The 12,072-nt window shown below is 49.0% G+C and overlaps 1 protein-coding gene across 5 annotated transcripts in view; it reads left to right on the top strand.

The window, feature by feature from the left end:
* The window catches only part of XIAP (X-linked inhibitor of apoptosis), a 683,213-nt gene that overhangs the window by 224,158 nt on the left and 446,983 nt on the right, over positions 1–12,072 (top strand). The window lies entirely within an intron of this gene.

Below are 12,072 nucleotides of genomic sequence, written 5' to 3'. Positions count from 1 at the left end.
GGGGATTTATTGCTCTCACCTGTAGGTTTAATCTTCTGTAGTGCTCCCTAAGGGAACTGCACAGGATTCTGCCTAACATTCACCAATCTCATGGTGGTGGTGGTGGTGGTGGTGGTGGTGGTGTATTTCAGGAGAGGGGGGGGTTCAAGTCTACCCCTACCTGGACGACTGGCTGATCCGAGTGCATTTTCCTGAACAAGCCTTGGATCATCTCAGCCTCACCTGCCGCTCCCTTCACAAGCTGTGCTTCTCCCTCATTTTCAAGAAATCGCATATGACACCCTCCCAACAGCTCCAGTACATCGGGCTGTGTTGGAACATCCTTGGGAAAGTGCTCGCCACCCAAGGTGAGGGCTCATCACATTGTCCAGATGGTCGACAAATTTCAACATGCCCAGAGTCTCCCGGCTTTCTAATTCTTAAGGTTGCTTGGCCTCATGGCATCCTGCATTTTTCTGGTGCCGGAGGCCAGACTGCGGATGAGATCCCGTCAATGGGCTCTCAAGACGCAGTGATCCCAATTCTTAGGCAAGATGTTGGATCTCCTTCAGATTCCGCTCAAGGTGTCACAGGATCTTCTGTGGTGGGCCAGCAAAGGGAATCTGATGAAGGGAGAGTTGTTTTGGCAACCATGGCTGGAAGTGACGGTAGTGACGGATTCTTCCTTCACAGGATGGGGAGCTCACGTCAACGAGGTGACCACCAGCGGTCGTTGGTCTCCGTTGGAGTCCAGACTTCACATAAATCTTTTGGAGCTGAGGGCCATCAGGCTAGCCCTGAAGGTTTTTCTGCCGTTTGTACGCAGGAAGAGTCCTGATCATGACGGACAACACAGTGGCCATGCATTACCTCAACAAAAAGGGGGGTGTAGGGTCGCTACCGCTGTGCAGAGAGGCGATGCAGCTCTGGTTCTGGGCAATACAGCAGGAAATCTCACTCTCCGCAGTTCATCTGGCCAGAGAGGAGAATGCGGCGGTGGACGCTCTGAGCAGGCAGAGTGCAGTCTCCCACAAGTGGGAGTCAGCTCAGGAAGTCCTTCAGGAGATCTTAGCCCTTATGGGAACCCCTCAGGTGGGTCTGTTCGCAACTGGTGCCAACCGGAAGTGCGAGACACATTGCTCAAGTGAATTTCCTCAGAGAGGAGCTTTAGGGGACACGTTTGTCGTGGATTGGTCATTCCCACTTCTGTACTTGTTTCCTCCGGTCCCCGTCATTCCTCAAGTTCTAAGGAGGTTGCAGAGGTTCGGGTCCCACATGATCCTAATTGCTCCGGATTGGGCCAGGAGAGCGTGGTACCCGGACCTTCTAGAAATGTCAATCTGTCCTCAACGCCGTCTTCCCCACAGAGAGGATAGGGTAGGGTAGGGTAAGGTGGGGTGGGGTGGTGTCGGGGTTCTCCATCCAGAGGTCAAGACTCTCAACCTTCACGCATGGTTTCTGAAAGGTTGAGATATAAGTATTGGGACCTCCCAGATGACGTGATGGAGGTGTTGCTTTCGGCCAGGCGTCCGGCAACCAAATCCCTGTGCCGTTGGCGTAAGTTTTGCGACTGGTGCAGAGGTAAGAATGTCGATCCTTTCCAGTGTTCCATTCTGATGGTTCTTTCTTTCTTGCTTTCTTTGGCCCACAAGGGTCTTCAAGTGGGTTCAATTAAGGGTTACCTGGCAGCGCTGTCTATTTTCAAGCACTCATCTAAAGAATGTTCCTATTTTAAGATTCCTTTGATTACCCAGTTTCTAAAAGGGCTCACAAATGTGTTCCCGCTGTCCCCCTTTCAGGTGCCGGTTTGAGATCTGAATCTAGTCTTGAAATTCTTGATGGGTGCTCCGTTTGAACCTTTGCACTCTTGTCCTTTGAGACTGTTGACCTTCAAGACAATTTTCTTAATTGCAGCTACATCTGCTCGCAGAGTGAGCAAGTTGCAGGCACTTTCGTCTAAGCCACCCTTTACTGTGTTCCACAGGGATAGGTTTGTACTCCGGGTAAGCCCTTCCTTTCTACCTAAGGTCGTGTCTTGAGTTTCATTTGAGCCAGAAGGTGGTACTTCCTGATTTTTCTCCTCCTCCTCCTCATCCTGGTAAGGAAGAGGAGAGACTCCATAGGTTGTCCCTAGGAGAGCTTTGAGCTTTTATATTTCTAGGATGTCCAGGGTCAGAGTGGACAACCAACTGTTTGTGGGGTACACTGTACACCGATTGGGCCAGGCTGTTACCAAACCGACCTTGTCCAGGTGGATTATCCTCACCATTGCTGAATGCTACAGATTGGCTGGCAAGGACCCTCCTGAGGGTTTGCGAGGTCACTCCACCAGGGGCGTGGCTACATCCACAGCCCTACAATGGGGAGTTCCTGTTAAAAACATTTTTGATGCTGCAACGTGTTCTTCCATCCACACCTTTGTCAAGCGTTTCTATTCTGCCTTCTGGTTGGGTATATCCAAATTCTTCTCCCTCCTCTTTTCACTGATCCTGCTTTTGGAGTCTGTCAAAGATGTGGAATACGTTGGAGGACACAATCCATTCGAAGAACAAGTTACTTACCAACTGGTAACGTTCTTTCGACTGGATTTTCCTCCAACGTATTCCACATCGCCCTCCCAGCCTGCCCCTCTGAAGAATTTCCTATGCTGTTGCAGCTTGCGTTCCCACATGGCTATGTGCAGTCATGCAGGCTTGGTGTGCGGTCATAAAAAACAAACAAAAAGCGTCCCAACAGGAAAGTCAACCTGAGTTATTGCAGAAAAATGATTTACTGCACACTGTCTCACTTCATGATAATTGGAGAAGAATCACTACCAGCTGAGAGCCACTAATCACAACCCCTGGTAGTGTTCTTTTGTTGGCTATCTGCTTATATAATATAATAGATAATACATTATCTAAATATGAGATTAAATCATATACCAAGGTTTATCATTCTGGCAATTTATCAACTGCAGTAATGTAAATACACTCCATATTGAACATACAGCCAATTCATAAATAAAAATCACAATTTATTTCAATGATTGTCACAATTCCGCAAATTCAAATATTAACATTTTATAAAAAACTAAAAAGATGACAAAAAACAGACCTGAATCATCCCTGAGAATCAAGTCACTACAAATGGAGTTCCAATTATTTTTGACAGAAACAAAAGCAGAAAAAACATCAAATTATATCACATAATAGTGTATTCATTTGTAAATAATGTCTCACTATTCATATGATTTGTATGAATATGATGATTCCACTAGATCATTCAATTCAACAGAACTAATCATGAGAGAACACAATCTTATCATTCTGTACAATACTTTGTGTTAGAGATTTGGTTCTACTACTAGATAGAATTCAAAATCTTGCAGATCTACTCGGGGTCATGGCATACGTTGTGAAGTGAAAAAAACATGAACCGAGGCTACGGGCGCTGTGCGTCCTACTTATAACATCCGATGACATTACCCTCGATGGAGGCCTTTGGGAGACATCGACTTGACGCAGGACGCCATCTGCCGAAAAATTTCCAAAGCAGCACAGCTGTGGGCATTACATGTCAAAGATGTGGAATATGTTGGAGGAAGAACGTTACCAGTTGTTAAGTAACTTGTTCATCTGTAGCCTACTGTTCTCTTACCCCCTCTTGTAAAGAGCTGATCTACTAGTGGGGTGGTGTCTTCTTGGGCTGATGCCATAGATGTCCCCTTATCCAAGGTTTGCCATGTGGCCACTTGGACCTCCCCATACACCTTTGTTTTCTACTACAAGCTTCATGTGTTGATGTTTTGGCTCGTTCCTTTATCGCAGGTGTTCTCCAGGCTGTAAAAGTTTACATTTTTTTAAATGAAGTTGAAGTATAATTAGTGTTCTGTTGTTCAAAGCCCTGACCTTGCTATTGCCTCAAGATCTATAGGAAGGACTCTGACGAGGGAGATGGGACTAGGAGATAATGCCCTAGTTACTTGCTGATAATCTCTATTATCAGTCTCTAATATTCCTCGTTACAGTCTTCATCCGTCCTTTTTTGAAATTGGGTTCACAAATTAATTTTGCAGCTTTATACAAGGAGGAGGATGTCTGGGCATGGTTGCATCTTATAGCCCTTCCCTCGGACTATAGGGGTATGGAAAAATGTGGGTATATTCTTAGAACTCTCTCTGGGGCTGACTACGCTAAAGAAGTGCAGGACTGATGTGGAAAATTAGGGACTCTAAGTTATGAAGATTACTGGTAAGTATTCGTGCATTAAAGCCACCGTGCTCAAAACTGAAACACATATCGGTCAAGGTACTGTCTCTTTTCTAGGTGTAAGGCTCTTTCATTGAAAGTTCATACTGGCTGTGCCAAAAAATGGAGCATCTCAGGATAGATGGGGGTGACTGCCTGTTGCAGTGGGAAAGGACACCTGCGCCTTTAAGGGGAAAGCGAAAGGGCAATGGGAGAGGGAGGGGCTGGAGGAAGGGAGGGGGAAGGGAAAGGGCTTTCAGTTTGGAGAAGAATAAAGTAAAGGAAAGACGTATCCCGTGTTCGCGTGTCATTGAATGAGTGGGCCCAGTTACTACATAACTGGCGACGAGAGAACCCACGCTGCAGTCCCAGGAGGAGGAGACGTGCGCTGCCGATCCATAGGAGGAGGACCGCAGCAGCATAACCAGCCACCACCCGTGCAGCAAGAGGAGATGTCGTGGTGCAGGCAAGGTGAGAGGAGGTGGACGTGACGGTGCGGAGGAGGAGCACCAGATCACTGAGGAGCCCAGCAGATTGATGACCCGAGATGTCCGTTGAGGAGGCCGAGATGCCTGGAGTGTGGCTGATGGCGAAGAGACCGCCAGTGAGGAGCGCGAAGAGGAGACCAGCTGCAGGAGGCCCGTAACGCCCAGAGCGCAGCAGACGGTGAGTAGACTGCCAGGGTGGGGGCAGAGGGAGCCCAGCCGCAGCATCACCGGTGAAGGAGAGGTCTGCGGAGCCCAGCAGCAGCATCGCTGGAGGAGGTGAGGACTGCAGAGCCCAGCAGAACACACGGAGAAACGGCAGCCGTTGAATAGAGGTACGGAGATGGGCCGAAAGGAGGGGGACAGGGGCAGCACACCCCACAAGCAACCTGACCCCATACCAGTCAAAAACTAGAATCCGAGGACCATCAAGCATATAAAATAAACAAAAAGAAAGTCACACACGTAGTCACAAAGAAGAAAGCGTGTGCCACATCAAACCACTAGAAAGCGAGGACCATCAAATATATATAAAATAAAAGGGCGAGGCACACACGCAGCTGCAAAGGAAAAAGCGCGTGCCACAGTACGTGGCAAGTTCACACCAATAAACTACTAGAAAGCGAGGACCAGCTAATGAGAACAAGGAAAAGACACACACACAGCCATAAAGAAGAAAGTGTGTGTCACAGAACGTGGCGAGCCCACACTAATAAACCACTAGAAAAGTAGGATCACCCACAAAAAGAGCGTGCCCCACAACAAAGCCCACTGTTGAGACTATCCATACGAGAAGACTGACGGACCCCAATACCAAACATCACGGTAGGGATCCAAACGCCGGCATGCCACAATGTCACAATCGGGAGGCGCCGCAGTAGATGGAGCCGCACCGACCCCCAAAGGAGTCACACCCACAAACCCAGTGTCATTTGTGCGCCACCCTAATCCATTCATGCTTGAGCCTCAGGAAAACCAAGGTCAGAGATGGCAGGAATGGATGGATGAATTTGAAGAGTTCATGAGAGCTGTGGGCAACCAAGACGCCCCCAACAAGCTAGACCTCTTCACCAACCTCGTCGGAAAGGACATCAAGAGCGTCATTAAAACCATCCCCGCCAAAGAGAGAACCACCTACCCGCTACTCATCACTGCAATCAACAGTCGCCTAGTGGTGCTACCGAATAGAGACTACGAAAGATACACATTTAACCAGTGCACCCAGGCACACCATGAAACAATTGGACAGTTCATCCTATGCCTGCAAAGGAAAATAACTTACTGTGACTTCGCAAACTTCAATGACGACGAAGCCATCCAGCTGAGAGTAATAGAAGGATGTCTGTCTTCCCAATTCCGGAAACACCTACTAAAGAAGCACTTGCCCCTGCAAGAGATGGAGGAACTAGCAACGGTTTATGAGCGTGTCAATGTCTAAGCGGCCAACATCGAAAGCCCAAAGAAACTGGACACCATAGCGGCAATCCCCAATAACCCACAAGGGCAGACGCGCCAGTTCGGCACCCAATCTCGAAAGACTCCTGGAGCGAGGCACGTCGAACCCAACCAGAGAGACAGTGCTGTCGATGCGGGTTCGAGTTTCCCCATAAAGGAAAATGCTGGCAATTGGCCAGATGTGTTTCACGCTCCCCTGGTCTCCACGGGGGCGTAGCACGTAGTCGTATGACCGATAACTGTACTGGCGCAGTTTTGATGGTATGTTGGCGTCCTCTCCCTTTTAACCTCCCCAGGAGGCTTTAGCCTGCAATGGCGAAACAAGATGTTAGCTATGAGTGGGTTGGATTGGTCCCACTACTTGTCACCACCTGATGCCCGACTCCTCTCCTCCTCACCTTTGAGTTTGATGAGGCTGGGTCTCCGTCCTGCTTAACCTTCAGCAGGGGCGCAGTAGGCACAGTCTTTTCTGGGTGCAGTTACCTCACTGTTCCAGAGTGCTGTTACTGTACGTTTCGGAATGCTGGGATTATCGGGTGAGTATCTACCTCAATAGCAGCTTGGTATAGATGCTCAAAGTCTTATTGTCCCAATGTTTAAACGTATTTGTTTTCTCTTGCAGATGCAGTTTTGGTGCAGAAATCAAGTAAAAGATTCGACTCTTCCAGGATGCTAAATAGTTGCCTCCAGGTGAGTATAACGCGGATGAAAGGCGCTGAGTCACTGGAATGTTTGTTCAGTACTGAGCGCGACTAACCTGCCGTTCTTTTCCTGTTCCCTTTTGCAGGCGTGGCATAGTGCCAAGATGAAGAATGGACTGGTTGCATCCAGGTGAGTATAGCGCGGATGAAAGGCGCCGAGTGGCTGAATAAATGTTCATTCAGTATTGTGCGCGACTAACCTGCTGTTTCTTTTTCTGTTCCCTTTTGCAGGCGCAGCGCGGTCCCTAGATGTAGAATGGAAGAACCACTCCAATGAAACCAGGAGGAACGCGTAATCCCGGGTGAGTATCGGCACCTGCCTGGATGTCCTTTCAACAGGGGCGGCGATCAGGAAACCAGCTGGAGATGCGACCGATGGACCGGATTGCAGGTAAGTGTTTGGTCGCTGAAGTAACACCTGTTCTTCTCTTTTTCTATTTCCAGGCTCCGATGGATGGAAGCACTGAGGGGCGTGGCTGTAGAAGCTTGAGGACAGAGCAGACACGGTGAGCGTTATGCTGCAGGAGTGCAGAATAACGCGAAGCGTGTTCTGCATGCAGGGTGTGGCTTATATAGCCTTGTAAGTAGTTCCAGGTAAAGTAGTCCCTTTGCCACACCCTGTCTTCTCAAGAAAAATAGTCCGTCTGCCCCTCCCTGGATTATACCAAGGCCCAGCCTCACTAGACAGGTTAAATAGTTCCATGAGTTCAGCCCATTTCATGAGCCTGGCACCAACGGCGCCAGGACTGAGTCCATGAGGCTCTGGGGCGCTTGCTTGGGGCCTGACAAGCTCTTCTGGTTGGTGGGGACTGGGATGGGCCCAACAGCTCCAGGGGTTTCGGAGCTCGCCCCATGGCAATGTGTATGAGGTGTGGCCAGGAAAACCATTTCCAGAGCATGTGTCGAGAAAGAACACCAACTGCAAGCCTACAGGCCTAAGACCCAGATGACACCAAATAGACGATATGAACCGCCCAGGTCACCAAACATGCGACCATACCCCGAGAGGGACAAGACAATGCCAGAAGCAACATCACCAGAAGCACCACGCACCCCGGATTCATCCGAGCAGTGGAAAACCTGCAAATGGAGCCGGCAAGTGAAACATACAACAACCCGGAACAAGTCTACCAAGGGCAGCCTATCCCTGAGGAAGACCCGAGGATAGAATTCAATGCCCAGGACCCATCCGAGAATCCTCCTGTTGAAGAACTGCCAGGAACAGAGCAATATCCCGAATGCGACCGGTACAGTAGAGAATACGTACGGATCATATCTGACTCATCAGATGACAGCACAGCACCCCAAGTCACCGTCCATCTAGGAGGGACCGACACACCGTTCCTCATTGACACAGGTGCAGCGATCAACGTAATGAACCAGAGAACCTATGAAGCACTTGTCGAGATATATCCCCTACGGCCATCTCAAGCTCACATTTTTCATTGAAGTGCAACTCGACCCCTAACGTCCAAAGGTCAATTCCTGTGTGATTTAGTGCATCGAGGAAGAAGAGTGCCAACTACGATTCACGTCATTCACAGCCCACTAACAGGAAGATGTCTATTGAGCTACAAGACAGCCATCGCGCTACACCTAATAGACCTCTGCTATGACCAGTCGGAGGCAATTCAAGGATTCCTACCAAATGCCCAATCCATACAAGCCATATCCCATGAGGCGCTTGACCTAGACACACTGAAAATCACGTTTCCCAACCTGTTCAGGGGCGTCGGCATGTTAAAAGGCACTGTGATCAAAGTACACATTGACCCTGCAGTACGGCACATCCCGCAACACCCCAGAAGGATTGGATTTCACCTACAAGCCAAACTTACGCATGAGTTAAAGCTACTACTTGACAATGACATTATCGAGAGAGCTGAAGGGCCCACCCCGTGGGTGTCTACACTAGTGGTCGTCACCAAGGCAGATGGACGCCTTTGCGTCGATATGAGAATACCCAACACGTCCATCCAACGGGAGAGACACCCAGGACTAAACATCGAGGACATGCTGGTGAGACTCAACCAGGCCACCAGGTTCTCGAAGCTGGACCTGAACCAGGGCTACCACCAGCTAGTCATCGACCCCGAGTCAAGACCAATAACCTTCACTACACATGAAGGCCTATTCCGCTACAAGAGGCTGAACTTTGGAATCTCATCAGAGGCCGAAATATTCCAAGAAACCATTTGCAGACTGATAAGCCCAGTGAATAATGCTTTCAACCACAGCGACGACATCTTTGTGTTCAGAATAACACAGGAAGGAGGTATGCCACATCCTCCAGGGAGCCGGTCTCCCACTCAATGGCGTCAAGTGTGAAGTTAACAAGCACAGTCTATTTCTTTGGCCACATCTTCTCAGACCAAGGCATCAGAGCAGACCCCGACAAGATCAGTGCCATCGTCAACCTAACAAGCCCCGAAAGATGTGTCCGACTGCGCTCATTCGTAGGCATGTCAGCACGATACCTCCCCCACTACGTGACACTCACCAGCCCCCTAAGGAAACTGCTAAAGAAAGACCAACCATTCATCTGGTAGAAACAGTGCCAACAGGCTTTCGCCACGATTAAACAAGAACTGGCGACCAACTGCCAGCTGGCATACTTCAACCCACAGTGGGACATGGAAATAACTGTGGATGCCAGCCCTGTAGGCCTAGGGGCCATACTAGCCCAGACTAACCCGCAAAACAACTCAGAAACTCACGTAGTAGCATATGCCAGTCGGGCACTGAATCCCATCGAGCAAGCCTACTCCCAAGCGTGTGCCTGGCGGCGGTCTGGGCATGCGAGAAATGTCACCACTTCATCATCGGGAGAACCTTTGTACTGATTACCGACCACTAAGCTGTGCTATCACTATTTGGGAATCCCAAGATAACGATACCGCCATGCATCGAACGCTGGGGCATCGCCTCCAAGAATACGACTACACCATCGTCCACAACCCTGGCGGCGAGGCCAACCCAGCCGATTACCTATCGAGACACCCGGACAAGCCCTCAGACACCGCTATGCAAGGTGAGACAGAGGAATACATCGCCTACCTGTCTCTGAATGCCCTTCCCCCAGCAATCACAACAAGACAATTTGTGGAACGTAGCCAGGCCGACCCCATGATTGGAATAGCCGTCCAACTCATGAACACCAATAGGTGGCGGCGGGTGGCCACAGAACACTTTGAGCCGGGGGAGGTGGAGAAGCAGACAGGAAAGACCTACTAAGGATGGCAAAGATACATGGAGAACTGGCCACGACAAACCAAGGAATGCTACTGAGAGGAAATCGGGTGGTAGCCCTCAAATGCCTCAGGAAACCCCTCGTCATGATTGACCGGCCGGTCCCCAGCAGAATTGATGATCAAATACAAACCGCAAACCAGATTGCCACAGCTGGAAGACTACACTCCGGCAGAAGACGCAGTGATAAGAACGTGAGAAGCCGCGAAAAGGAAGAAAGCCAAGGAGTGGGCCGGAAACGGAGAGCCAGAGAACCCCAGATCCCCGTAGGCGAGATTGTGCTAGTCAGACGAGCCCAGAACCGGAAGACCGACTACTGATACCGACCGGAGCCGCTAGTGGTGACGGAAATCAAGGGGCCAATGATCACCGCCCTAGGAGACCAAGGGGAAATAACAAGGAACGCTTAATTCTTTCGCAAGATATTCCAAGAGGACCTGGAAGAAGACACGGCCCTCGAAGAGGAAGGGCCGAGACTCAAACACTTGCTGAGCCACCTGAACACCCCCCGCCACGGGCACCAGACGACGAGACAGGCAACCCGCCCGGTCGACCCCAACGAATGTCCAAGAAGCAGGCATTGAACTTCCAAGATAAGCAAGGGGGGGTTGTTGCAGTGGGAAAGGACACCTGCCCCTTTAAGGGGAAAGCAAAAGCGCAACAGGAGCGGAAGAAAGGAAGGGAGGGGGAAGGGAAAGGGGTATCGGTTTGAACAATAAGGTAAAGGAAAGTCGTATCCCGTGTTCGCGTGTCATTGAATGAGTGGGCCCAGTTACTACATAACACTGCCTGTAGTCGGTAGGGGAGGTGGTAAATATTCGCGTGGTGGGACAGGGCGTCACCCCACAATGGTTTCGGCCTTGAAAATAACCACTGGCATTGCAACGTTTCCTACTCCTCTTGCGTGAAGGTTAAAAACAGTCTTGCACAAGTGTATTCTTCACATGTGAAATGAGACCACGGTAAGTAACTTCATATTCAAATGAAATGTCATTTTGAATTTGGCTTACAACTCGCAACTCCTTTTTACCTTGGGATTCTTTGGCGTAACTATTCGAGGCTCGCAAAATAAGGAGACTTGGTATCTTGTGTGTTTTTCTTCTCATGTTTTCTAAGATGAGGTCGATAGCTGAACGAGTTAAGTTCTGGCCCCCGACATGGGGCTAGCCTACACCTTGAAGTGTGCATCTTGGCAGCAGTCTCCCCAGCCCTTCCTTCTTCCAAAGAGTAGAATTTAATTTGGTAACCACAGCCCATAAGAGGTCATTATTGACCCTCTTCCAGCCAATCCGAATTCCCAGAATTCAGTCATTAATTAATGATATTGACTGTATTCCCAGAATTCACAAGAAGTCATGCAAAAAGACATTTATCGGACATAGAAAATGAAACAGCACTGACAGTTAAAAATAAATACGAGAGACTTGCCCGCACAACCATGCTCCACTCGGGGGTGAAGAGGGATGGGGGAGAGAACAACAAAAGCCAATGCTGTCTCCAACCATATACAAATTGCCTGCCATTTAAGGAAAACATGCCTGTCCTTACTTCAACTGTCCTGTTTACAAAACATGACGCTCCCTCTCAGAAAGGAACTTTTTTCACTGCAATATTAGCATGTGAGGCAACATGTATTTTAACGCCCCAAAATGCACGAAAACATGGACAAATTCTGTGCTTCCTTTTGTAGAATACTTACACCTTTACATTACAGTTGTACACTATTTAAAAAATCCAAGTTCAACCAAGTTAACTTTAAGCTTAACTGAAGCATCACAACTCCAAAACTTGTAGTTTTGAGCCCTGTGCGCTAATCGCCTGAAAGGGTCATTAACCCATGATAATGACCTTCCCTCTGTTTACTAGACAACACTATTAAGCGAGAAGCGGGAGAAATACACCATGTAGCGCTATTTAAAAAACCTGATACTAGCCTTCTCGTTTTAGTTTTCGGTGATTTTTGCCTATTTCTGG

The sequence above is a fragment of the Ambystoma mexicanum genome, chromosome 5p (genome assembly GCF_040938575.1).
Source record: "Ambystoma mexicanum isolate Mex_15411 chromosome 5p, UKY_AmexF1_1, whole genome shotgun sequence".
Classification (NCBI taxonomy): Eukaryota; Metazoa; Chordata; class Amphibia; order Caudata; family Ambystomatidae; genus Ambystoma; species Ambystoma mexicanum.
The sequence above is the reverse complement of the archived record's forward strand: the minus strand, read 5'-3'. Positions and strand labels throughout refer to the sequence as shown.